We start from the raw sequence: 27,730 nt of genomic DNA, 5'->3' as shown, positions 1-27,730 counted from the left end.
CTTGTGCTCTGTCCAAGACATGTGTGGGCTGTGGGAGGAAGTGTTTGTAGCAGCATGCATGGGAAAGCCCACGGTCTGCTGGCCTTGTGAATGGCGTTACTGCCTTTTAACATGTGTGTGCAATAATCACAGATGCTTTTTTCTGCCTCTCAGGAGAAAATAAAAGAGATTTACAGTTTTGTTCTAAAATGTAAACATTGAGGTGAGTACTGCTGGGAAAGTAATTTGGACTGGCATACTTGTGCCCTGTGTCAGGGTTAGAAATGCAAGTGAAGGTATCAACCCGTGTCCCAGGCACAGGGCAGCATCAGTACATGGGGTGTCCCATGGGTCTCAGGATCTCCCGACGCAGCCTGGCCAGCAAGTCCAAAGAGGGACCAACAGGCTCAGCAGGGGCCCAGCAGTGGCACCTGTGGGTGTCACAGGCAGCATCAAAGGAGACCAAAAACTTGCTTTGGGGATTTTGGTGTAAGGCAAAACAAGCCTTAGGAGGCTGCTGGTTATTTGGAGGTAGCTAGTGTTACGTGCTGAGATATAAGGAACTTTAAAAGAAGAATTTTAACTTGGGAAAGCTAGCATCTGTATACTGGTTACTTTATATTCTCCCTTCCTGAATTACTCATTTAATATCTGGCCACACACTGCTAAGGGCTTCAGGGAGAGATTAGAGAGTGTAATTGCTCTCACTTCCCCAGAGCCCACAGAACGCATCTTCAGGATTGATTACTCCCTCATCCTTTAAGTTTTTGTGCCCATCAGCTTGGATGCAAAGAATGACAGCATTTTGATTTCCCACCCGAAACAGCTGGTCAAACTGACTGAGTACCAGACTGATTAGAAATCATGGCATTCACTGACTAGGGCTAGTAGAAAAGGTCATACTCTTTTTAACGAGGAAGAAAATTCCAAGTATGAATGCCTTACATGAATTTTCAGACAAAACGGAATCTGTTTTGTATACAAATGGCTTTATTGAGCTTAGGGTCAGTAACCCTGATTTTAAAATGGCTTCTAGGTACTTAATTCTCAAGCATGCGAGCTGGTATCCTGGTCCCATTGGAATCAATGAAAATGAAAGCACACTGGAGGCTGGATCTTGTCTACCACCTTTAACAATCCTCCTACCTCTGAGTTTTCAGAGAAGCTACAGTTAGCTCTTAAAATACAGATTACAAAATCTGGTGCTAATCTGTTACTGACAGGAGTGGTATTAAAAGCAAAGGCACATAACAGACAGTGATGTGAGAGCAGTGTCTGGTGATGCTGACAGAGTGGCAGGGTGAAGCAGCTGAAAATGGAGAAAGAGGATGATGGGATTACATCTGTTGAACCTCTATGGGAAGTGGATGCCACTAATTGCTGGCTTTACAATCATGTGGGACAACTCTCTACAGTCTTTACACAAGGCTGGGAAAGTTGGTACCATTTGGTGAATAGTGCCCCTGTGTTCAAACCTGTTTTTGTTCCAGTGAAGGTGCTCATGAAATCTTAGGGAACACAAATGGAGTACCCAGGCTGGATGGCCAGTCCCTGAAAGCCTGGCCTGGGCTGTAGGTTCTGGGCTCCTTGGAAACTCCCCTAGACATACTGAGATCTGAAGTGTTTATTAGCATAGGAAAAAACAGGAACCTGCAGCTATTAAATAATCATTATTATATGTTTCAATGAAACGTATAGTCATGATACTCATGAAACTTTGCTAAGGAAACTTCTGAGTATTTTCCTCCTGAGTAACTCACTGACAAGATGCAGGCTTGCCTCCCAAGTGACAGCAAAGCCTCCAAAGTTCCAGAGACCAATTTTCCTTCTGCACTGCACCACTGACTTCCTAAAATACACTGGAAAATAAAAACCATCAGTTCATTCTCCCTAAATACAGAGAAGATTAGAAAAGACAACTGTTCTAATGCAATAGTACTAACTCCATTTTGTTTGAAGCCCCATTTTCAGAACTGCGCATGTAGGAAACATTTGTGTAATTTTCTGTATCCAGTATTTGAAGGAAATGTGTAAGTTTGCTGGAACTGCCTCCACCACTTCAAATACCACTGCCTCATTCCAGAAGGAGTCAGCAGATGCAGCACAGAAAGACGAGCCATGGCCTGGGGCAGCTTTACCAGGCATATAGCAGGAGGTGGGAGGATGAGGATGAGGAAGTGGCTTCTTGCCCCTGTGCACAATCAGCTACCACTATAAGTGTCACAGGAGAGGAGAGAAGGGATTTTACATAGTTTTACTGTCATCAATCACCTGAGTAACTGAAATGGTTCTGGAAAGCTCAGAGAACGAGATATGAACGCCAACCAGTCTTCATTTCCCTTTTCTTGCCCAGCTAACTGCTGACTGGAGCATGACAATTCTCATGTTCTTATGAGCGTGTCTGAAATTTAAGATGTGCTTTTAGAAAAAAAGTAAAATTGTTCTAGGGCTGGTTTATAATGCTGGATGTCCTCAGACCCCTCATTATCTAAAAGGCAAGACTCTGAAGAGATCAACAACATGCTGCTGCAGGCTTTCTGCTACTGCATGGCAGCCTCCTTGCTGTTGTTTTTGCAACCATCTTCTCCTGATTACACAAACTTTTGTGGGAACGTCAAGTGATTGCAGGCTTTGTTTATGAAGCACTCCTCTAGACCGGGAAGACTTAAACCCTTAATTGAAGCCAAAAGAACAGATGTGACTTTTCCTTCCTCAAAGCAAGAGCCTATGGAGAAAAAAAAACCAAACCTAAAACCTAAATGGTTCACCATAGGATACCTTCATTGCCTTTGCTGTCATCTAGGTAAAATGTCAACTGTTGAAGTCAAGTTTTAAGAACTGTGTAAAGATAGTGTAAATTCTCAGTGGAGGAGTTGCCCGTTTTCTCTGGTTTTGTTTTTAAACACAAATGCAAATAGCAAAGATTGCTCATGCCTGATAGCATCAGAGAATTATTGTGGTGGGAAGGGACCACACAAGGCCTCTTGCCTACTCTCCCGCTCGCACTGGGATCTTCCCTTCAGATCAGGTCACTAAGAATTTCGGTCAGACAGCACCAAAAAAGCCTCCAAGGGCAAAGACTCTATAACAACTATGGGCAATATGATCCATTCCTCAATTATTCTTGTAATCATTCTTTCTTTACAACATGTTTCAATTTATAGCCATATCCAAAAGTACTTTCCTGATGAGTTATGTCTTGAGTGCTGGCTGGACTTTTGGCTCCATGGAGCTCATTCAGGAATAATTTTCTGGTTGGATATAAGAAAATGTTTGCTGCCTCCAAAAAAAGTGTTTCAGCTGCATTTTTAGCTAAGATAGTCCATGTTACTTTGTGAATAAACAAGCACAGTGGGAACGAAAGGATAAAAAATGCAGTCATAAATCACATTCTGCCATGGCATCATAAGCATAGTTCCATCACTGTCAAAATGTGGCCCTGTATTTTTTCCTTCCTTAAAAGAAGATTAAAATGATTGGAATTATGTGGCTCATCACATGTGATTTCTAATTCTTGAAATGTTCTCTTTTTCTAGACACAGCCATTTTTAAGAAAAATACAAGCCTCTGACCTTCATAATTTTTTACTGGGTGACAGCATAGAATTTTTACTGGAATATTTAGTACGAAAACATATTTTGTCACCTAATGAGTAAAAAATGTTTTGAGTTTGTAAAGCAGCTTCTATCTAAGATGAAAAAAAACATTTCAAGCAGTCAGTCTGTTTAGAAAGTATGTCAATAAGTAATTTATACTTCATTTTATTGGCAGGAGCACAGAGGAAGATTAATGCTTTTATCCTTCTAAGTCATTCCTGCATTGGTCCTTGTGTGGGATTTACCAGCAAACAAGAGTGTTCTGATATGCCCAGCTTCCTTTCTTGCATGAAGTTTGTCTGTTTGGATGTATTCTACATAGGTTTAGAAAAACAAAGCCTGCTTGAATGTTCTATGTTGTGACAATTTTGAAACACATGTCCAGATGGCTTTGTTGTACAGTGGGTGTTCAGAGCTACTGCATGAAGTACTGAGCAGTTGTGGGAGAATAGCACTGGTATCGTTCTTATTTTGTCCATCTTAGCAAATGCTCTGTTTGGAAAGAACTGGGGTTGTTTGGAGCCAACAACTTCAGCTCTGAATGGCAACAGGAGTAAAATTTCCTTATTAATACACAGATACTGTCAGTTGTGACCAGTGCTCTCTCTCTCTCTTTTTTTAACTAATCTGGAAATGTGCATGGTTTTTCTCCTTCAGCAATGATTTGTGTTGTTTTTTGGCCAAACCAGGGCTGGTGCTGTTTAGGTGACTTGTTTCCTGAATCGGTCATCTTGCAGGAAAGCAAAATTCTTCATGAGAGGGAAAATATGTATGTAGTCAGTACAGTATGACTAAAAAGAGATTATTTTTAATGCAATGTTAGTGATAACTTTGCTGCTCTGCTCAAAGGATATTGTGTAATGCATAACTTCGAATGTGTCTGCTCATGTAATTTGGCCCATAACTCTAAAGTTCAGCTCACTAACCACAGGGTAATTGCTACTTAAACTGAAACAAATAGCAAGCAAGTAACTTTTCCAATGGAGTATGAAGTGAGCAGAATCTTAATGGGTGTAAATTGGTGTGGTTCCCTCAACTGGAAATGAGTTACAGTGATTTACAGTAGCCAAGGCTGTGGCCCATATTGTTGGTTTTCCTTCTTTACACGATGCTTGCTAATTAGCAAATCAAAGAGCAGTTAATTTGCAAATGTGTTAACCAGGCCTGTCTGTGTCTTTCCTTGCTCCTGCTGTGAAATTGTACTGACTCCTATTCAATGAGAATGGACTGTTTTTGTCATAGACCACAGCTGCGGCTCTGAGAAGAACAAGAAGATGAGATTAAAAATTTACAGCAGAGGAGCAGCAGAAGAAGCAAACAGAGAAATCACACTATTAAAAACTGCTATAAAAATAATTATTATTGTTGAAAACCTTATCAGTGATTTCTTGATCAGTCTTTGGTCCCTTTCTGGTTTGAACTCTGGCTGCTCAAATCTTTTCCAAAACACATTGGAGTGTTTCTCTCTGCCCAAGCAGACAAAACACTTCTGACATCTTGGCTGCTTCTTCCTGTCTCACCTTTCAAACACAGAGTCTACTTCCCAGCAGCCATACAGAGATGTATGGAGATGCCATCGCTTTCTCTGTGTTGTCATCTCTTCTCCCTAGAGAAAAGAGTTGACTAATAGAACTTTTATTAGAGTGAGCAGAAGGCAACAGTGGGAGTAGAGTCAGGGTACCTTAAGATATGTTGTTGAGAGTGGTCATTTATAGTCCTGTTTTGTATGTCACAGCAGAGTCATGAAGTGACTTTCAAACAGAGCTAACAGTCAATGCATTGCAAATACAGATGATTCCTGAAGTAAAGAGGAATAACTAAGCACCTCACAGCTCCAGAGCTTGCAGATTGCCTGTATTCTCTTCTCTAGTTGTTTGATATTACTCACTGCAGCGGCAAGACACTGAGCTGATGGACTGATATAGCTGCTCTGTTGCTCCTGCAGGACTATTACTTATTCCCTGAGAAAATTACAACTGGCCCATGAATAACCATGATCATCATTACTGTGTGTGTCTGATAGCTTGTGTTTACTGTGCTGCATCACAGTGTGCCCTGCTCCACAGGCTGTGTCTCAATGATGCATGCAGAGGGCATATAGGTGGGAGTCTGCACGGTAGACTTGGAAGAGCACTGCAGGAGAGCTGAATGGCATCACAACCTTTTCCTTATAGTTAATGATAGTTTTTCTGCTTAATGTTTTTTGTTTTTTTTTAATTGTCTTTGAGATACCCTTGGCTCAGGCTTCGTGGTGCATCACTATACATAGGCTATTCTGTAACCTCTATATTTAGATGCTCAGATTTTTCTGTACTCCATCTCTTGTCTTGATATTAATACCAACTCCTGGTGGTTTCTCTAAACCTGGCAAAGATCTTCTTGCATTTGCTATGTCTTTCTATTGGATATAAGTTTTTTGGTTTTTTTTCCAACCTCCTCTCCCTCTGAAGCACTTTCTTTCTTTGCTAAAACAATGTGACTCATTAGCTGAACTATTCTCTGGAGGCCCTTTACAGAATCACTGCATGTAAACAGGCAAAGCTAATGGAAAGGGCAGTGCCTCTGAATAAATCAGCTTACAGCATGAAGAGGAGGCAAAGCAGGACTCCTCTGGTGTATTCTCAAGTTGCATTATTTCTAGTGATCCAGTGTTCTCTGTTTTGTACTACAAACACTTGGGAACTATTTCTGATTTCCCATCTAGTGCAGGAGCCATTTCAAGGATCTTCAAATGTAACCTTATGTGTAGCCAGACATTTGTGAAATTGACAGCTATTTTTAAATGAGAAACAGTAGCACTTTTCTTTGTAGAAATTACGAATGCTGTCAATCAATTTGGAAAAAAAAAAGCAAGAAGCAAAAGAGAGAGATGAGACAGAGATTAGTTTGAGTTATAAATGTGTGAAAATATGTTTCATCTGTTGCCAAGGAGTTGCCCTGTAGTTTCATGTGTTGGTGTTTTGTTTTTTTTTTTTTCATTTAGGGTTTCTTTATGAGTACTTGCCTGGGGATGACCCAGTTTTACTGGCCAGTTACTGGCGTTATTTCACTAGCAGTTTTAATTAGGCCCACAGCTGAAAGTGCCAGAACTCTATCAGGACAGCTCTCAGGAGGATGCATTTTTTCTGGGCACTCAGCTAATTACCTCAGCTGTAACATCACGTGCTGATATTGTTTTGGACACCCAAAACATTGTTCTACATGGATGGTGTGTTATGCAGTTGTCAAAGTTATCTCTAACTTGGTGTTTTATTATGTGGGAGTGTAAGTCCTGCTATAGGTTAGCCAAAATACCAGATCTTCTAAGTCCCAGTGTTGTTTTTACTGAACACAAATCTGTAAAAGTACAACTGGTGTTCACTTAACATTTTGGTAGCTCATTTTTCTATCGTCAGATATACTGAACTATATACTCCTGGTGCAAGGACAGATATTTTTCAGAATCACAGAACTGTAGGGGCTGGAAAGGACCTTCTGAATGTCATCTAGTCCAATCCCCCTGCTATAGCAGGCTCCCTGCAGTAGGTTACATAGGAAAGTGTCCAGGCAGATTTTGAATGTCTCCAGAGAAGGAGACTCACAGGCCCTCTGGGCAGTTTGTTCCAGTGCTCTGTCACACTCCAAGTTTTTCCTCATGTTTATACAGAACTTCCTGTGTTCCAGTTTGTGCCATTGCCCTTTGTTCTGTTGCTGGGCATCACTGAAAAGAGCCTGGCCCCTTCCTCTTGACTCCCACCCTTTAGATAGTTGTAAGCAGTGATAAGAGCCACCCTCAGTCTTCACAGAATCACAGGATTGTAGGGACTGAAAGGGACCTCTAGAGATCATCTAATCCAACTCTCTGCCAAAGCAGGCTCCCTAGACCAGGTTGCACAGTTGGGTGTCCAGGTGAGTCCTGGATGTCTCCAAAGAAGGAGACTCCACGACCTCTCTGGGCAGCCTGTTCCAGTGCTCTGACACCCTTACTGTGAAGAAGTTCTTATGCACGTTTGTGTGGAACTTCCTGTGCGTCAGTTTGTGGCCATTTCCCCTTTTCCTTTGTCCTGTCATCTCTTCTCTGGGATTACAGTCCCAGGTCTCTCAGCCTTTCTTCATCAAGGAGAAGCTCCAGGCCCCTCATCTCCTTTGTGGCCCTCCACTGGATTCTGTCCAGCAGTTCCCAGTCTTTCTTTCACCAAGGAGCCCAGACCTGGATGCAGTACTGAAGATGTGGCCTAAATATAGGCCACCTAAATATAGGTTAAGCAATACAGCTTTTCCTTGTTAGTTGGTATTATACACTTCTCATTTTAGATGGGAAAAAAAAAAAAGCCACAACACTTCTGGCTGCAGTGTAGTTCTTCCTATCCATATTTAAGAACTATGCATAATTGCAGTTGAACCTGTATGCATTTACTCATTGATTTTTCTTTCATATTTTAACCACTGTTTCTAGCTGCCGTGAAATACTGACAAATGGCACGAATGGGAATCTGTCATAGAGGCCAAGTGACTTCTCAATTTTGTAAGAGAAAAAGGTTTTCTCTTGACCCTTCACTGATAGAGTTATACAGTAGGCTTCTGGCAGCAGATAACCTGTTGTGAGAAAAGAGCAGAGTCTCGCATCATGGCTATTCTGTATTAAGGAGGCATGATTAAGAGCATATGCAGGAATAAGAGAGCGGTTTTACAAGTTGACAGCAAGAAAAGATGGAGGGAAAACTAGCTTTACTACAAGCAGGTGTGATTTTGATGTGGTAGTCACATGCATTGTGTGGACTGCCATGTCCAGTGCAGTCCTCAAGTGTTTTTTATTTCAAAGTCCCACTAGCAATTGTGGCGCGCTAGGGAGAGTCCAATTGGTGAGGTGGGGGAATACCATCCTGTTTTAATCACACACTGAGTCAAATATACTTTCAACATTTGTTTGTCAGACTCTGATTTTGAATAATTACATATTCTATTCTTCTATACAAAATAATGAATTTTTCCTGAAAGGAGAAATTATATTTGAAGACTTATTTCAAGAAATGGAAGTCTTTGTAAAATGAGAAGGAAGAGAGCTGGCCAGTGAAGTTTTAGCAGGATGGGGTGAGCATTTGGGGTTGTGAATGTGGATTCCAGTGACTGCCATTGAGTCAATTAGTTCAACCACAAGGCTACAAAGCTCTCATGAGATATGCCTTGATCTGGCAAAACATTTAAGCAAAGACTTAACTCAAAGTTTGGGCTTGATTTTTGAGCACACTGAATTTTGATGCTCCAGCTTACATGGTTAAGTGTGATTTAAATTGTTCAGAATGGGGATTTTCCATTTCACTGGTGATTTTAGCTTATCAGCCTTTTTGTTTGTTTCTGAATTGAAAGACAGACAATGATTGAATTAAAAAGAGGAAGATAAATGGGCTTAATTTCCTGAGCATCTTCATTTTTCATTAATTCTCTCGGAACTACGAAGCCTCAGTGTTCAGGAGATTTTAAGAAAAGATGCAAAACGCTACCATCTTTCAGCTTTTAAAGCATTCTTCATCTTCTCCACGCTCTGCAAATTAGTGAATATTTGATAAAGCATGCAAAAACAGAACAAGAAAATTTGAACAAAGGTGGAAGCATCACTTTCACTCTAGGAAGTTCCATTCCATAAAAATAAAATCGGATTTGACAAGATATTTCACAGTGGAAAAAATTGCAGATACGTTCTGAACTTTTTACTTTGAAACTCAGATTTGCATAAATTCCAGTCAGAGTGGAAATTTAATGTCCATAATTAAGCAGACAGAAAGACTACAGCATCCACAGAAAGCAGTTCATTGATGAATATGTAGCAGAAAGACTTCTATTTGTCTTACTTTGCTAGATGCCATTGAGAAAGAAGCACTGCAATATTTGGATTAACAGAAAACCAGAGGGTTTTGTTCTATGCTATATGGCTTGCATGTAAAGGTGAAAAGAAAACAGTTTTTAAAATCCTTTTCTATTTCAATAAAAATAGTTTATCTGAAAGTATGAGACAGTCGTGCCAGATCCCGGTGAAGATGCCTAGCTGCTGGACAGGGAATACAGAGTTTGCCACACTGCACCAGGTTGCTTGGCCAGCACTTTTAATCATGTCTGACAGCCTTTGCCATCACTGCCCCCATGTAGGATGGAATAATAATGTGTGAGATTATTCCCCAAGCAATCTAATGTCAGCTGAGGGTATCAGCTGAAAGCAGTGACCACAGAGCTCCAACTTGTGTTTCAGAATGGACAACTTAGACATAAATATACCAATTATAACAATATAATAATATAGTATTGACACTGGCTTCCAATCTCTGTTTTACCAGATTTGATCTATTCTTCCAGAGTGGTGACAGTAAGAGCATTCCAGTGTCAGAAACAGAATTTGAAATCCTACTGTTTCAAGTGCATATATATTTACACAAATGCCTATTTGTTTAATTGCTGTTTGTAATTCTGGTTTGGAAAAATAAAAAACAAAAGAAAATTTGGGGTATGAAGAATGACATTCTCAGTGTTGGACTGAAGAGGAGCTAGTTCTGGTGTGGAAAGCAAGGCTAAGGCAAGACCAGCAGCCCAAGGCACAGCAGTTCCTCCTCTTCCTTAGGGAAGCTGTGCTACACCAAGGTGTGTGATCCACACCTCTGTGAGGTGATTTCTGGAGCTGTGCAGGAGCATGCTATGTTGAGGAGGTACCCAGCAACATTTCAAGAACAAACACTGCAGGACTTACCAAAGTATTCCAGTATTTGTAGAGAAATCGGCCTTTTTGGTGATAAAAGTGTTATCCTTTTTCTTTGCTCATTGTGTTGTGAAAACATATGGCATGATGATTCTTCCTCATTTTCAGAGTGATTCTGAGTATGACTTACAGCCCACAGAAATCATTTAGAAAAGAACTTCTAACCAGCTCTGCAGAATAGATAGATGGTCCGTATTAATAGCTGTGGTCTTTGGTCCATTTGGTGCAATCCCAGCCGTTCCATTCTGATGGCAGCAGGAACTGTAATAACACTGAGAGAGCCATGTGACTTGGGCCAGGGCCAGGGTCTGTTTATTTATAGCACTTTAATGACTAACATAAATTGTTCTAACATCGTTTGTACACAATTTTATTTAGCAGAAAAGAATGTTCTGATTCTGACTAAGCTTTTAAAATGACAGTTCCGTCTCATTTCTTAACAGAAAATCACTTATTTGGTTTTGCCAAACTGTGGTCCTCATTTTTGGAGGCGATGACATGAGAAGACTATGTGGAACTGGGATGTGGAACTGGGATTTCACCAAGTAGAAAGTTCCCCAAATATTAAGTAACCTGTGGTTGATTGGTGAGAGAGTCAACAAATACCTTGAAAAATCATTTCCTATAGAGAAACACACACTGCATGTGTTTGGTCCAAAAGAAAAATTTATCTTTAGACCAAATCAGCATTTCCTCCACAAGCTTTTGCAGCAGCATGTTTGCTAATAGCAGAAGAGAGGTTCTGTGAAAGAGGAAAAGTTACTAATGGACTTAACCAAGGTGCCTGCAAACACTTGTTGAAACTGTGAAGAAAACTATCATTCAGAATCAGGTCTGCATAGTTATATGTGTTTGTCCAGAAGACATCTAGCTGTATATCCTGTCCCTGCTGCAGAGGACAGCAAAGCATGCCAGCTATGTAAATAATTCCAGTAAGAGTTGTTGCTTGCTGAGATGCTCAATGGACACTATTTCCTGTCATCCTCCTGGGATCTACTACCCATCAGTTCACAATGACAGTGTCAACTGCTGCCAGTCCCTTTCCGCCTTCAGCCCTTATCAGAGATTCAGCTTCCATATCTACTTTCCCCTGTTGCTTTTGTCCAGCTGCCCCAAGAAAGTGAGCAATGTCCCAGGTCCCAGAAGCTCGCGCTTTGGAAAATCTCTATCCTCTGCTTTGATGCAGCTTGTTCCCGTTGCAGGGTGACTGCTCTGAAGATTGGAAATTGGCCAGAAGTTCGTGCTAAGGAGATGAAATAGAGGCTATGAGGCAGCATACAAAGACCTAACAGGTTACACTGTCAAGAGCTCTGGTAGAATTGTTTCACTGGTATCTACTGTGGAGGAGGACTATTCAGTTTGAAGTCTCAAAGATAGATAAAATCCTGCTTAGCACTCAATGCCTTTATTTTTGTCATTTTCCCTGGCAAGTCACATCCTCTCCTTTACTATGCCAAAGGCCCCAAAAGTTTCAGTTTCATGATCCATCTCAGGCACGTGTGTAAAACTTGGTGAGTCTGCAATTACTACACCATGACTGTACAAAGGCTCTAAGGAGGCAGATCTGCGCAGTGGCAGATCAGTTCCAGATCTTCATTTGCTGTGCTTTTCACGTGGCACCACCAGCCTGCACTGCAACAGTTTCACATCACTTCATAAGGGACTGAGAAGGAGGGACTGAGTCAGAAATAGGACCCTACAATGAGGATATGGGTTAATGAAGAGATGGAAAATGTAGATCACATTTTACTCTGCTGCCCAAAATACACTCAGTTTTCTCAAGTAACTGAGAATAATACAAAGACTTTTCAATAAAATGGAATGAACGGATAAAAAACGAGGGAACCATGAGAGAGCAGTTGCTGTAGCATGCAGCATCTGCTCCTAAGAAGACATTGGTCATTACACATAGCAATGCTCCAAAACTTGTTGTAGGACTCTGCCGAAGCACCCTAACTGTATTCAAGAAAGAAGCCAGCTTCTGTCATTTTAAATTTACTGTAATTTTGCTTGCTAAAATTCAAGCTGCTTTCGTTCTTTTTAAAGAGGAATGTGAGTCTTTGTGCATGTGTATACCAGTGAGAAAAATAAAAAATGACTATACTTTTGCTCTTTTGGAGACTGACACAAGCTAAGGGTGATAAAAACAGGCAAGTGAAATGAGCCCAAGCAGGAAAAAGAGGAATTGCTTATCACCACCTCCAATTCCTGCAGTTCTGCCTGAAGGTAAAATGCAGCTTTTTAGGAAAAAAAAAGATGAGAAACAGCACCACATCAACTGAAATAAGCAGCAACAGCTTTATGCAGTTTCCTTGTGGGGGATTCAACAGCTCCAAATAGTTCTTAGATCTGTGATATCATCATTCATCTTTGACTCTCTCACTCTCCACTGTCGTTTTTGCTGAACTGCAGCGTGTGAAAAGTATTTCTCATCCTTGGCACATGCAAGAGACATTTCAGCAATTCTGCCCTGTGGGGATAGCAATTGCTAGACTTTACTAATCCCACTGATATTATTGCAATAGTGCAGATAACAGAAACTATTTCTTTCCTACTGCATGACCCTCCCTTTCCTACAGAATCAGCTATCAGTTCTGAACTAGTTCTCTTTATTTTCAAGAAAGAAGAGAGGGTCCAACTCATGGAAAGGTATTTAACCAGAACTTCCTGAACTTCCTCTGGAGTTTGTAATACTTCCCAGAGAAACAGATCTTTACTGCTTTCCATCAGAGGAATTAATCACTGATTATTATCTGATTTAACTGAGACAGGGGAGATTTAGGTTAGGTATCAGGAAGGTTTTCACACACAGGGTGGTGAAGCACTGGAACAGTTTGCCCAAGGAGGCTGTGGATGCCCCATCTCTGGAGGCATTCAAGGCCAGGCTGGATGTGGCTCTGGGCAGCCTGGTCTGGTGGTTGGTGACCCTGCACATAGCAGGGGGGTTGAAACTAGGTGATTATTGCGGTCCTTTTCAACCCAGGCCATTCTGTGATTCTATGATTCTATTATTATTTGCAATTGAGAAAACCCATGCTTGCAGATTCCATCTTCATGGCTTTGTGTCAGCAGTCTAATGAAGAAATACTATAAAATTCGGATTATCTTAGGCCACTTCTGAAAAGATTTGCTGAGTAATGCCAAGACATGAAGTGTCTATAAGTGATAGAACCAGTTCTGCATTACTGAAGCTGAAGGTTTTAGCAGTACCTCAGGGAAACTGTTTTTTCTTCCTGCTGAAATTCAGACAGGTGGAGAAGCATAGGATCCCCTGATATACCCAGTGGCAGCAATAAAGACAAGGCAAACTATAACACACTGCTCCACTCCTCGGACTTTTAAAAATACAGTAATAAGACAAAACAGATGGCTGTGTGATTTTGACAGAAAGTATGAGTAAGTAAACAAGGCATCCGTTCCAATTAGTAGAGTCACAGTTTGTGAGATCACTCACGATTTGATCAAAAAATAAAAAACTGCCACCATTTGGATACTCTCTTGCCTTCCTTCTGCCAGGTATCCCTCAGGTCCCTCTGCTCTTGGACATCACTTCTCTTAGAAAGCGCACTTCTGGCTGTAGCCCCCATCATGTCCCCAGTCCCTGTCTCCTAACATGGGCTCTGCAGAGCAGAAAAGCAGCACAGCCTGATGTGCCTCTAACAAAATCGGAGCTCTTTCACATATCGAGCAACAAGGGTAAATTAGCTAGGTTTCTCTCCAGAATATATTTAGTCAATGTTCTTACCCTATGGAGCTATATAGCCTGTTGATACAGAGCTTGGATAAATGGGTCTGAAGGATCTTGAACTCGATGCAGAAACTTCTCCTTTCTTCTGATCTCAGTGGAGGAATTATGCTCAGGATTTATACCCTACTTCTTTTCAAGTAATGGTGGCAATTTCTTCCAGAGGTCCACATGGCCTGTCTCACTCTCACCTTTTAAGAAGCAGGTATAAAGACTTTAAGCACTTCTTCAGCAAAAAAAGGTTTAAAGTATCAAGTAAATGTACCATGCCAAGAATAAAAATGGTACCTAGCACGCATGCACTCACAACATGCTTATCTTTCCTTTTTGAAAGGGTTGTTTGGTTATCTTGATACCACTCCCAGCCTTCTAATAGATCTTTTCTGATGATCTGGGAGAGGGGAAAAAAGGTAAATGAGATCATGTTTTCAAAACAAAGTATCCAGGCTTCTCCCCGGTTTACTTATTTCTTCTGATGGAAGATTTTAGGACACTTTAGAAACTTACTATGTACGATTGAAATTCAGTCTGGCTTGTGAAGCTGTGAGATGGGAGCGGTCTGTGCAGCTTGAGGGGCTTTGCCAATTGCAGCAAGTTCAGCTGAAACATGCTTTGCTGTTGGTCAGGAAGTTAATTGTTGGGAGATGAAACTGAGGTATGATGCCTTATTGCAGCTCTCCTCTGAGATTACTGGGAAACCATGAAGCAGAAGAGAGTCTTAACAGCAATCCAGCATCCCCCTTTTCTCCAGACCTTCAATTTCTTGCTGAAGATTTATATTTTTAATTCTTTTAATGAAGGTTGTCCCAGAGGCCAAGAAATTCCTAATTGACATGGGCAAGCAGGATTATACATTAAAGAGCTTCTAGCTATGTGCTGGCACAGCGGCTTTGGGGGCAGGAGATCTGGGGGATCTCACTCATTGCAGACCTTCCACAGCACTTTGAGGCCTGCTCTTATAGAAAGGCAACAAGCTCAGAACTGCCCTTTTAAAGTGAACAAATCATCAGTTACAGTCCCCAATTTCATCTTCCAGTTGAACTTGTTTGAGGAAAGAAATCATATTTTTAGGTTGATTAACTTGAATTTTCTATTAGCAGCACCGTATGACTGAATTGCACATGTATGGAAATGAGTTCTTATCTGTCCCAAAACACTCCTGATGGAGTTAGCTCTGAAGGACCTAACGGAGGCAGTGCTCATGTCTGGACAATTTTTTTCGTAGCTGCTTGGTTCTGTTTGTTAAATGCATGTGGTACGTCTAGGAAAGATAGGCATAAAACCAGTCCCAGCCAAGAGATAGCAGCCCTAGCCCAGGTCCATGGGAGGATGATTTCCTTGATATATGGCTGCATAAAGGCCCTCTGTGCCTTCGTTCCCATCTCACTGTTGTTCTAAGGGGAAAGGAGGCTGTGGAAGGAAAGGCTAATATTTCATACAAGTTACAGCACTTTTTTTTCCAAATGGTGCCTGAAACCTCTTCTCACAGCCCTTTGCATCTGTTAGTGGAAGAGGCTCCTTGCAGAGCACCACATATCCAGCATCTTCCCTCTTCCTGCTTCAGTACTCACCTGTCCAACATTCCTTCCCCCAGGGCTGTATATCTCAGAGAGCAAATGAAGCATTTCACGTACAAGATCAGACTCTGATGTAAGTGCCTGGAGCTAATGAAGGAGTTCCTACTTTTCAGGAGCCACTATTAACAACCTTCCTTGCATGGCATTAGCCTCTGGCTCTACTGGATACAGACATTTGGGGCTGCAGAAGCCCCAAAGAGGAGCCATTTTCATGGAGTGAAAATCTTTACATCTTCAGTGCCATCAGCATTTCTCTCATTTTTCTTCTGAAGTGATTGTGACCTTAGAAATAAACAACAGTTTGAAGCAATTTCTGAGCATTTAATGTGTTCAGAATCTGCTGAAGGCTATGGTTTTGTTTGAATTAACAGAGTCAGTCTGCTAGGAAATCTGATTAGTAGAGGTTTTTTAAGAGCAGGAATACAGCACAGAGCATCTGCAGGCAGTAGGATAATTTTATAAAGTGTGAGTACATGGAAGGAAGTCACAGCTTTACTTCGTTTTACCAGCTAAGGACTAAACTACACAGCATGTGACAAGGCAGAAGTCTGGGAGAGTGAAATTACATTGGTGGAACACTGAAACGCACTGACTGGAAAGTAGACATTTGGAAAAATATTAACCTTAATCATCTGCCCACAGGGACATCCAAAGCTTTAAAGTAATCTCTCCCTTACTACCTTAGTAGCAGTGTAGAGTGGTAGCTTTGCAACCTACTGTAGGGAACCTTCTTTAGCATGATGGCTGGAAATAGTGATCCCCAGAGGTCCCAAGCCCTACAATTCTGTGATTCTGTATGTGCTTATATAGAAAGATGAGTGTAATCCATAAAGAAGTACTCTAAAGTCTCACCTTATCCATTCACTCCTGGCAAACTTTTGTAAAAACTTTTGTAAAATAGGTCAGCATGAAAAGTTTCCTAGAACATGTTGAGTCCTTGATCTTTTCAATATCTTTAAAACTTTCCAATTATTCTGAGCAAGTGGCAAGTGTTTATGTCAGTTTAAATGTCTAAAAATATCAGCTTCCTTCCCCTTCTGATTGCGTTAGTGAAGACGTAAGCTAAGCCACAGCAGCTGGCTTCAGGGAAGGCAGAGATCAGATCTGACAGAGTCTGAAGTTTTGCTATGGCTCAGATTGGTGTTTAGCATCACTCGCTGCACCGAGACCAGAGTTTCAACTCCTTGAAAGGAGGCTGTGGTGAGGTAGGTGTTGGCCTCTTTCTCATGGGCGACTAGCAGCAGGACAAGACGGAACGGCCTCAAGTTGCACCAAGGAGAGTTCAGGTTGGATATTAGGATTCATCCTTATAGAGACTGAGGGAGAGATAAAATCGTGGGTTTCCTGTTCTGGACTTCCTCTTCTTTGCTATGGAAAAAGACAAAGCTCTGGGAGCCAGCATAGGGGCAGAGTAGGCAACCAGACCTCAAACTCACTACCCAACATGGGATGGAAATACAGTTTTCTAATGCTGTACTTGCATGGGAAGGATGGAGGATGAGCCAGCTCAGCAAGAGTGTGTCTAGGGTTTTAATCAATTCAGCTTTGAAGATGAATTTTCTTTCCTTTTTTCATTGCATACTCTGAGTAAACAGGGTTTTTGTTTGTTTGGGGATGCAAATTCAGAGCAGTCTTCCCAAGGAGATCCTCTGAGTGCACGTACTGCCAACTGGGACATCCTGGCACCATGCTTTCTTCAGTGACTACTGCCGACACTCTCTGTGGACAGGCTTGTCCTCCAGTTCTCTTTAGCAGCCCTCCAAGAGATAAGGTAAATCTGGTCAACAGTACAACTCAATCCTGAGCAGAAATATGATCCTAAAAAGGAGAAGAGCTGGAGTAATTATGTCATTCAGTAGGGACTTTGCTGTGTTCATTTTATGTGGAAGGTACCTTACAACTACAACTCGGGGAGCCTTAGCTGGTTTCCCACTGCCTTACATGCACCATTCTGTTGGCTTGTCCCTTCCTGAGATCAAGCAGCCCTGGGAGAGCCACGGGGGGATAAAAGCTAGTGCAGAGCTTACCCTGAACCCATTTTGTTCCTCAGCCCCATGGCCACTGCAGCACCTGGGGACACCAGCTTGGCTCTGGGAGCTACTGGGAGACTTGGAGTGCAGAACTACTTGCAATTTCAAGGATCATTTTTCTGATGAGGCTTGGAAAAATAGCAGTGTAGGAAGCAGGCAGTTCAAAAGTGGATAGTAATTGCAATAAACCACAGACCTCAAATCTTCCTAACCCAAGAGTGAAACAATGGGAATTAAATCTGAAAAAGGCTTGATCATGCAGAAATGACACACAGGTTGGGATCAAGAAAAAATGACAACACGGAAAACTATCTTTTTTCAAGATGGTGAAAAAATGCCATACATCTAATTCAGCACAATTGAACAGTGGCTGGTTTACAGCCTTCTAGAGCAAGACAAATGTCAAAGCAAAAGCAAGGTGATTTGCTGCAAGCAACTCCCAGCCAAATTGTTCAATTGCACTGATGATTTTGCTATTTACTTAGCAATATATTGTTTTCTAAATGATATAAAAGTTTAAATTGAAGTTGTAGATCAAACAAAGCATGTGTTGGCTTGATGCATGTGCTGTTTCAGTTGTATCTTTGCTAGTCATAGTTAGAGGTGTTACCTAAGTAAGCTGATGTTATCTCTTCTGAGATAACATGGGAGCTACTGTGCTTTTCAGCCAAGAAGGAAATGCTGAAGGATTGTAGGGATCAGGCAGAACTCTGCTGCCACTGCTCATAATTTAATCAGTAGGACTGGTGATATGGATACCTGGCAGGAGAATGTACCTAATTCTGCAAATAGATTTGCAATGCCCAGGTAATGAACACATCTGATTCCTCTTAGTCTGTAGGTAGTAATACCACTTTATCAACTGCCATGAAAAAGAGGACAGGAGCCACTAGAAGTGAGACTGATGATCCATCTGCTAGGAAGAAGCATTCCAGACATGACAAAAGGACACTGCAGGCTTGTGGAATGATTTCTAAACCATTATGCCTCATCCAGTGGAGGAGCTGGAGTTGCTCCTGTCCCAGGAAGGGGGGAGGATTTATGTGGCAGAAGTGAGAGAGAAGTGGGAGATAAATGAGAAGGGGAGAGATGCTTTGGGGAAAATGTGACTTTATGAGGGAAATCAGGCAGTAAAACCACACTTCTCAGCAGTGGATGGAGACAAACTGTATTTTCTTGCAAATCCTTTACTGCCAAAAGCCACTTGCTATGAGACTGAATCATTGCTGTTGCTGACACAGACAGGAGGGGCTCCCCATGTGCTCACTTTACCTCATTAGCTCCAGCATATGAATGTGACAGGGCTAGGAGGGAGTAGAGGAAAAACACAATGAACTTCAAAGGTTCTGGCATTATGGCAAGTGGAGACTCTAGCAGCAAGCATGAACCAGAGGATCCTCTGTGGCTGACATATGGGAGTCCAAATTAGACCCAAACCTGTTCTCTGATAAGGAGAACCGAAGGAATAGCTAATGGCTCCCCTCTCCCCTTCAAGAGCTGAGTTAGGCATATATAGAAGATATCATCCTGAATTAATATAAAAATATCAATTTTTCTGGTTCTTAAAATATTTTTGTTTTGCAATCTAGTAACACAAGGTTGTCATGCTATCAATCGTGGAAGTGCAAAAGATGGAGAAACAGTCATCAGTGATCTATAAGAAAACACCTCAGAACTGAAATTGGTGTCATGGGGCATCCTTAGAGAGATAACTGTGATGGAAGACAGATCCTAGAGAAGGTCTATGTGACCTGGAGCACAGTATGTGTGATGGATGCATAGATTTTATGTGAAACTAGTGGACTCCATGTTATTAGATCAGTCATGAGTGTGTCAGAAGCAAGGAGGTGCCATAGCTGTTATTGTTTGATGGGCATTAAATCAGCCATTCTATGTTTATGCTTTGCAATATAGTCTTTAATTACCTGATTGCATACTTTTTTGTTGGAGGATCTGTCTCACCAACTGTTCAGGGTGAACTCTGTGGGATAAATCAGCTGCATAGCAAAGCACTGTTACGTGCAAGACTGCCTTGTTGCTGGAGGCACAGAAAGGCACAGACTGAGTGACTCAGTGATCTGCCTGCAGGAACAAAAGGGCTAGCTGCTGAGCAAGTCATCTGACATCAAAATTCCCAGAGGCTGCTGCTAATTGTATCACTAATTTTGTGGGTAGCTGTGATATCATAGTATATGGCATTGGATGTGTTTTGCAGCAGTATTGGCAAAGTACAACTGCAGTGAATGCTGATTAATGTTGTGCCATGAACAAATGAATTACTATTGATATTGTGGTCAGCACAGGACAAAATTGCTCTGAAGGCGTCCCAAAAATATGCACACATTTTTGTTGTTGTTGGTTTGTTTTGTCTGAGCAATAGGAAATGTGCCAAATTCATTTAGAAGTCTGTTTTGCAAATAAACATGAGTGATGTGAAGCTCTGGGATTAGCATTGGTAGTGAAGGTTAAAAAAAATTCTTTAATGCTACATATTGTATTTATTGAATCATACAAGGAAGAAAAAAATTCCCTTTAGAGTTTGGTTTGCTGTTGTACATATGCCCATGTAAATAGCTGGGAAAAAGACATCCTATTTCTTTTTTTTTATTATTATAAGGCCATATAGAACAGGTTTTATACTTTATTGCACAGAGTTGAACCACTGGGACAATTTGGGCCTAAACTCATCCACTTGTTTACTCACAGGCATGGGGAGATGGGGATTTTAAGGCAACTGAGTGAATTGGCCAGCTAAGTCAGGCTGAGCCATTTCTGCCAAGCTTATGGGCAGGAAGAAGGGGGTGTCTGCAACAGGTCTGACATAGAGGGGAGGTGCAGAGTCTGTATCACAGTCCTTCAGGAGAGGTGTTACTAGTAATTTGTTTTTTCCTCACAAAGGACTCTGCACTTGTATAAGCATAAGGGGAAATCCACGGGCTGGCATCATGGCACAGGGTTGTCCTACACCTTTAAGCCTGACAGTGCTGGCCCTGCTAAGCACAGGGCTTTCTTTGGTCCTTGTGCTTCTCCAGCCTTGTCAGTCCTGGCTCTATTCCACAACATGACCTCCATCTTGCTGAGTCTGATAAGAAGCAGGAGATATTGAAGTTTCAAATAAGTGCTTTGATATGTCAGCTAGCTCTGCTGTGACTGAAGATCCCACTAGGTTTTTCTTCCATTTTTAAGCATTCACATGATCTGCAGTTCTGACTCTCCAGAAGATATTTTGTCATTGATTTCATTTTTTTTATGGTTTCTACTAACCAAACAAACCAAACAACAGTACAGGCGTCCACTATAGTTGTGAAATAAATGGAGAAACCATTCCTTTGATTTACAGATAGTAGCAAAATCAAGACAAGAGAGACTTGGAAAAGCTAGTTCTAAGTAGAGAAGAAAGGAAATACTAGAGAGAAAGAGGTAGCATAGCTGGACCTATGTATCTTTTAATTTTGTTTTATTTACTGAAGAAAGCAGTCATATTAAGCTAATCTTGCCATAGTGGAAATGCTGTCACAGCTTGAAGCAGTGATTGAGCACCTGGTGGGAAGGCAGGGCCAACCCAGTGGAGCTCAGGTGCATGCAATGCAGCTGAATGACCAGAAGGGATGGAGACAGGATCCACCCCTTCCCAGACCTCATTTAAGGGCTGGCAGTGGAGGTGAGGGCATCTTGCTGGAGATCCCTGTGTATCTGAGGTCCTCTGAAGGTAAGTATGTTCTTTCATTTTGTTTCTGTATCCACAGCTATTGCATTTGAGCAAGTCCTTGTTTGCTGCAGCCTAAGACTTTACTACTGTGCTGTTGTTGCTATGTTTTCCATTGTGTTGCACTTACCAAATCCTGATGAACTTAAAATATTTGCAGGGCTGGTCATACCCCTAAAAGCAATGCTCTTTACAGGTATCTTGTAAGTTAACTTCTAGCAGAACTAGAAAAACAAAATATATAGGACATCAGTAGAGGCAGATGATCACACCAGGGAAGGGGGGAAGAATGTGTTCATTGACTCTGGCTCACAACTAAGGAATTAAACAAAAGGTTCAAGTATTATCACTGCTTGAGTCTCAGTTTAATGAGGTACTTAAGTATATGCTTAATTTAAGCTTGCAAACTGACTTGATAATTTAGAAGATGACCTCAGCAGAGGTGTTCTAAGTGTTTTGTTTTGTGTTTTTTTTTTTTTTTTAATCTCAGAAATATTAAATTGTTGATGTTTAAGGACAAATGTATGTCTAAAAACATATATAATTAAACTTAGCTTTGGGGTCTGTAGCAGCAGATAAATGTTTACTTATGGTCTCTACAGAAAAAATTAGGCCCTAAAGAGTTGCTTGCACTGAATACAAGATCTGCTCCACACTTATTACAATCCTGAAGTTGTCCCTGTCAGACGGCAACAAGAAGTTCTCTAACTGGATGGCTGAGAGCAAGCAACTCTTATTTCAACTCACTTATCGTTGAGGATGTTTTCCCTGGGGTGACTGATGTTTAATAGACAGCCAGAGTGGAAACAGAAAAGGAGACTTAATTTTTTTCAGTTCCTATTTGCTCTACGCTTCTCAATGTTTCCGTGATAAAATGCATCTGATTTTGAGAGAGATTTTTGGTAAGATCCATGCAACATAATTTGTGTCTGTTACACAAACTATCTCCTCTTCTCTGTATAGAGAGGCAAGATACAAGCTATTCAACCTAACCCAAAATCTAAGAAACACCTAAGAGATGCTCCAGTAAATTTAGATAAGGTATTAAAAGTTTTACTGCTTCCAGTGTTCGGTGGCTCTGCGGAACAGAAAACACCAGTTTCATAATTCACAGACTGCTTAAGTACAATAAGTTTTTTCCTTCATCCTAGAAAACTGTTGGGAGTGAGGATTGTGTAAGCTGATTGTCAATTTTGAGGCTTTTGATTTAGGAATGTCTTGCTTTTCAAAAAGTTGTGTGGATGAAAAGGCTGAAATGACTCTATAAGCGCTTGAAGCAGTCAGCTTTGTGAAAGACTACAGCCTTTTGGCCCCATGCATACACTATTTCAGATATTTACAGCTTTCACCCCATCACTGGTTAGTTTAGAAAGATCTTAAGATTATTTTTTTTGGTCCCAAAGTCGGAGTACAATGTTCCTTATCTGTCTAATACTAAAAGTGTTCACAGTTCCTGCAAGAGGATATAACAAACATACTCTGCTGTTGCTTATGGAGGAAAAACTGGTTAAACAGTCATGAAACTTCTGCTTCTTTTGTGAACGCATTCACAGATTCCAAGAGCTATTCAAATGCAAGGATAAACATAAACATTTCTGCACCAAGCAGTCCTTATTGACAGCGTGATGTTTGTCATTCTTACTTTGAAAGCTTTAGTTGCCAGTTCTGTGAGCAGCATTCATCCTTTGTAATTCCATGAAGATGAACAGCCAAGACTGAAAACTCAGCAACAGAAACTTGCCCTCCAGTGCAATTCAGTGAAAACAAACACATTCTCTTTCGGTTGAAATGCTCCCCAAAAGGATGAAGTAAAAAGATGAAGTGCAGAATAGTCATTAATATAATACCATAGACCATACTAAAAATAACAATTATAAAATCTAATTAATATTTAATCAGAGACCTGGAAAGTCTTTACCTTATTGCTTGCCCTGACTATATTTCTCATAGTCTGAATAATAACAAAATATTTTCCTTTTCAGTTGTATTTTCAGTGGCAATTAGAGTGGTATATTGGGAATCTTACAACTAAGTGTTTGAAAATCCCAATAGGAATTGATCTTCCAAATCCTCATTTCTTTTTTTAATTAGTTTTATTGAAGTGTTTGTGTGTGGTGAAGCAATTGCTAAGTGTGTGACCTATGACTACTGCAGAACACATACTACTTAAATCTAGAAGCTCTGAGCACAATTCTAATCTTTTTTTTTTTTAATAGGATAATGGCATCTCTTGTTCTTACATGTCTACATTTTGGAGTGATCTGCCATGACCAAGCCTTTTTATGCAGGTGTAGCAGATCAGAAACATGTTTTGATCATTCACTTCCTACAGTAGTATCATCTGGCACTGCAAGGGTGTCTTATACATATGGTTGTGAGCCCATAATTCTCCCAGAAGAAATGGCTTATTTGTGTGTGTTCCTCTCAGGAAATCCTTCAGGATTCCTACCCTGGAAGGAGCCATATAATCAATGGAGTGACATGTCTGGAGCTGTTAGACAAAATCATGCTGGCTGTACACAGTGAAATCTTGGACACTTTTCACATACTGAACTTCAGAGGCTCAAACTGGGATCTTGGAGGATGACAGCATAAGATCTTGTGTATAACTTGAGGCTTGGAGGCCAATAGCAGGATCTGGTGGGTGCCTCCCAATCTCCTATACAAAAAAAAAACCCAAAAACAAACAAACAAAAAACTAAACATGCCAAACTTCAGAGTACAGATAGTGATAAAACAAGGTTCAAAGCAGGCATAAGATTTGGTGGAGCAGACTTCCACTCTTGCTGTCCTGCCTGTGTAGAATGCAGTCTCATCTGTTATGGTCCTGCAGACAGATTGTAGGAAATACTTCCTTCCTCTCCTCTCATCCACACCTCTTCTCCTCATTGCCACAAAACCATCACCCTATTGCCCACAGACTTCTTTTGGCCTTGAGAAGCATTTCATGGACTTCCAATGATGAAAAACAAATCTGTTGATGACAGACTAGGATTTGTTAATAGGGCTATGGTCTGCTGAGTGTGCAAGCCTACTTGTACACGATGTGTTGCTTTCTTTCTGAAAAATAGCAAAGGTAACTTATCTGTAATTGTAATCACTGCATTTCTTTTGATATCTGAAGAGTTGCTACAATACAACTCTTTTCTTGCCTGTGCTTTGGATCTTAATCCAGTACAGGTCAGTCTAGTCCTGTGTTATAGATGTTCCTGATTAGTTCTTAACTTTCATTACTGATCCTATTGACATGAGCCATATCTGTAAATTAATTTGCATTGAATAAATGAAAGCAAGGAAAAGTTGGGGAAATTAAATCCCACCAAAAATCAAACAGCTTGTGAAGTGTGGTGTCTAGAACATCTTGTGTTGGCCTTGTGCATAAAAACTTGGGAATGCAACAGCTATTACATGTCATTCAGCAATTTCCTGTATGAGTCAGTAAAAAAGTATTTCTGCTCAAGAAACTGGCAGAAACCTGAGGTTTTTAAGTCATTTGAAAGTGGAGAGGACGATGCACTTTAAAGCTTACTTACAGAATGTATGATTTCAAGTGTGCCCACAGCCCTGAACTAGCCTTTAATGTCTGGGAAGCATTTAGAGGTTCTTCAATCCAGACTGCAAAGGTCGCTGAAGAGTTCTCAAGTCTTTGGCTGAATTTTAGACTCAGCTCAGAAGGTCTGTTCTAACTCTACTTTCTGCATTAGAAAAACTCATTTCTCATACATAAAGCCAACTCTACATTCGGTTGAATTTTACTTTCACTTTGCAGAAATGAGGGTATGCCGTTTCAAGCATCTTCAGGGGAATTTGGGCTAATCTGCCTAAGGCACACCATTAAAATTAAATCTAAGCAGTTGTCTTCAGGACGTCCATATTTACTGAAGTATAAAAAGTGGTTATTCTGTCAATGTCTCTTTTGTGGTAGAGATAATTCACGTATACCTAAATGCCAGGTCATACTCGTTCTCTCAAGTGCATGGTGATGACCTTGTACAAGTGAGATCATTTTTTTCCTCCTCTTGCTCTTGGCTGTGGCTCCAAGTATTGCCTTAGTCTGTGCAGCAGCATCTCCTTACTGCGACCAAGGAACCCTTGAAAATTTGTGTTCCCTTTGAATTCACAAAATCCTTCCTAACCTTGGAATTCAGACTACATGTCCACTCTGTTTCTCTCCTTATTGTTGCTGTAGTTCAGCTAAGGAAGGCATCAGCAGCAATCTGAAGGAAAAATACTTGGAAACGTTCTCGGAATTTGTTCTATAGTTAGTGTGGAGGCTATGGGAGAATGAAGCACACAGTACAGTGGAAGATGTGATTCCATTTGATCGGAATAAACTTTAATGAAATCTGAGCTGCTTATAGGAAAAAAAAGGCCACAACTCAAATTGGAGGGCACTGGATTTCCTTTTCCTTGTGTTATATTACCCTCTAGTGGTTGAGTCTTTGTGCTTCATCTGAAGTAAGGACAAGAAGTTAATGGGGATTTTTGTGCAATGTTCTTTGATCATCCCTGGCCTCTAAAATCGTAACGTGTTTTAACTTAATAAAAAAAATCATAGTAGTAGAAAAAGGGGGGTGGGTGGAAAGGGGGAAATTCTGATCAGCTGATCTTTGGGGGGGAGGGGGGATGTGACAAGCAGTAATTTCAGCAGAGTTGAAAGAATGGTCCTCAAAGCCAAAAGATAAAGAGTCACAGTAGGAAGATAAAAATACACCCTAAATATCAATGAAGATCTATTGGTATATTCTCTAACATCTTTCTGTTCTAAGTGAGCAATGGCATTAATATTAAAAACTTAGGAATGGACAAGTATATTAAACTTGCTTTTTTACTTCTGGTTGTCATGGAGACACAATCATTCAAGGTTCCTAGGGAATAAAATTGTTTTAAATTTCAGCTATTTCTGATTTCAAATTCTTTCAAGGGTTTTGAAAGGATTTATGTAATTGTTCAGGTTGTTCATTCTCAGTCCTTCTAAAATTATCAGCCAGAACAATGTGTCTATTAATATTAATGGATTAACACTCTCTCATCATTAATTTCAGTTAAACCAAGAATATAAATCTCAGAACAATCATGGAATTGTCACACTTTTTTTTTTTTTTTAAGAAGATTCAAGTGCATACTTCAGAGCAGTTATGTTTTATGTTTTCCATTGGTTACATTAGTAGTTCTCAGTGAGTACTCACAATGTACTGCTTGCACAGCTATGATTAATCAGTTATGTGATATAAGCTCTGCTCTGGCAGAGTGACTTATGTAAATAACCAGTGTGATTCTAATTATGAGTATAAGAATAGAACATTCAATTTGGAATTATGGTTAGGGTATGATTCCATTGTTTACTAGAACTAACACAAACAATTCAAATTTTTGTACCTGTCCAACAGCTACACATTCCATGCAATATGTTTAATGGCACAATTTTCCTCTAGCAAGCCTTTCCATAAGAATTATATCAAAGTAAACTCAGCAGCATTCTTGATGAAGATTTAAAAAAAAATAAAAAATACTATTGGAAATTCCTTCAGGCTATATTGAAGCTTGGAACACCAAGCACTTGAATATTAGTGAATCACAAAACCATTCCCAAAATATGAGCACATGAACATCTGTTTGAAACCAGAACAAAAACATACAGAACTTTCTCACTCCATCTGTAGGAGTCCAAAAACCAAGCCATAGGTTTGGGTTTCTTCTGATTCTCTCGAAGTGAGATGGATGCCAGAAGAGCATCCTCTCTGTCAGTGCAACTTCAGTATAGCAAAGCTCAGGCACTGTTGGTAACATTATATGTTTTACAGTCCCTGAGAGCTGGGTTCTCTGAGCGATCCTACGTAGCAGTGTAGATTAGTTGAATCTGACAGTAACACTGCTAGTGTTAGCATGTGCTAACCACAGTGATATTTGGGGTCGTGTAACTCTTCTCTTGTTCCTTCCCTGCTTGACAGAGACTTGTCAGTGAGAGGTTCCTTGTGTCCCCTGCCACCTGAAGGCCAGAGCTTCTCCTAAGGCATTTCTAGGGCTTCAACAGCCCACCAATCCTATGTCCTGTGTGACAGTCAATTGCTGAAAATTATACTGTCTTGGAACCAGAAGGAGAACTTTCAGCAATCTCTGTATGCAGCAGCAGCTCTACTTGCATTTTCAAGGTTCCTCTTATTGTTACTTTCTAAGTCTTTCGTGAGCAGGGCACAATGCTAATAGTAGGGTGAGTGCTAATGTAAGTTAAACAAGACTGTTCTTAATATTAGATTTAAAAGACCAGAATATGAGAAAAGCAAGGGAGGCATTGTGCCAGCCTCACTTATATTTCTTACACTTACAGGGAGTGTTCCAAGGTCACATGGGACCCAAAAAAAACCTAGATTCA

General features: G+C 40.7%; 1 long non-coding RNA gene across 5 annotated transcripts in view; it reads left to right on the top strand.

Moving 5' to 3' along the window:
- LOC128081616 (uncharacterized) overlaps positions 1-25,909 on the top strand; it is a 71,566-nt gene extending 45,657 nt beyond the window's left edge. For all 5 annotated transcript variants that reach the window (XR_008207289.1, XR_008207288.1, XR_008207287.1 and 2 more), the window contains exon 4: positions 23,574-25,909. This is a non-coding gene — a long non-coding RNA (uncharacterized LOC128081616). The remainder of the gene's footprint in view (positions 1-23,573) is intronic.
- The last annotated feature ends 1,821 nt before the right edge of the window (positions 25,910-27,730 follow it).

Source organism: Tympanuchus pallidicinctus, unplaced genomic scaffold (assembly GCF_026119805.1).
Source record: "Tympanuchus pallidicinctus isolate F22 unplaced genomic scaffold, pur_lepc_1.0 scaffold21, whole genome shotgun sequence".
Lineage (NCBI taxonomy): Eukaryota > Metazoa > Chordata > Aves > Galliformes > Phasianidae > Tympanuchus > Tympanuchus pallidicinctus.
Note: the sequence above shows the minus strand (reverse complement) of the source record. Positions and strands in the feature narration are given on the sequence as shown.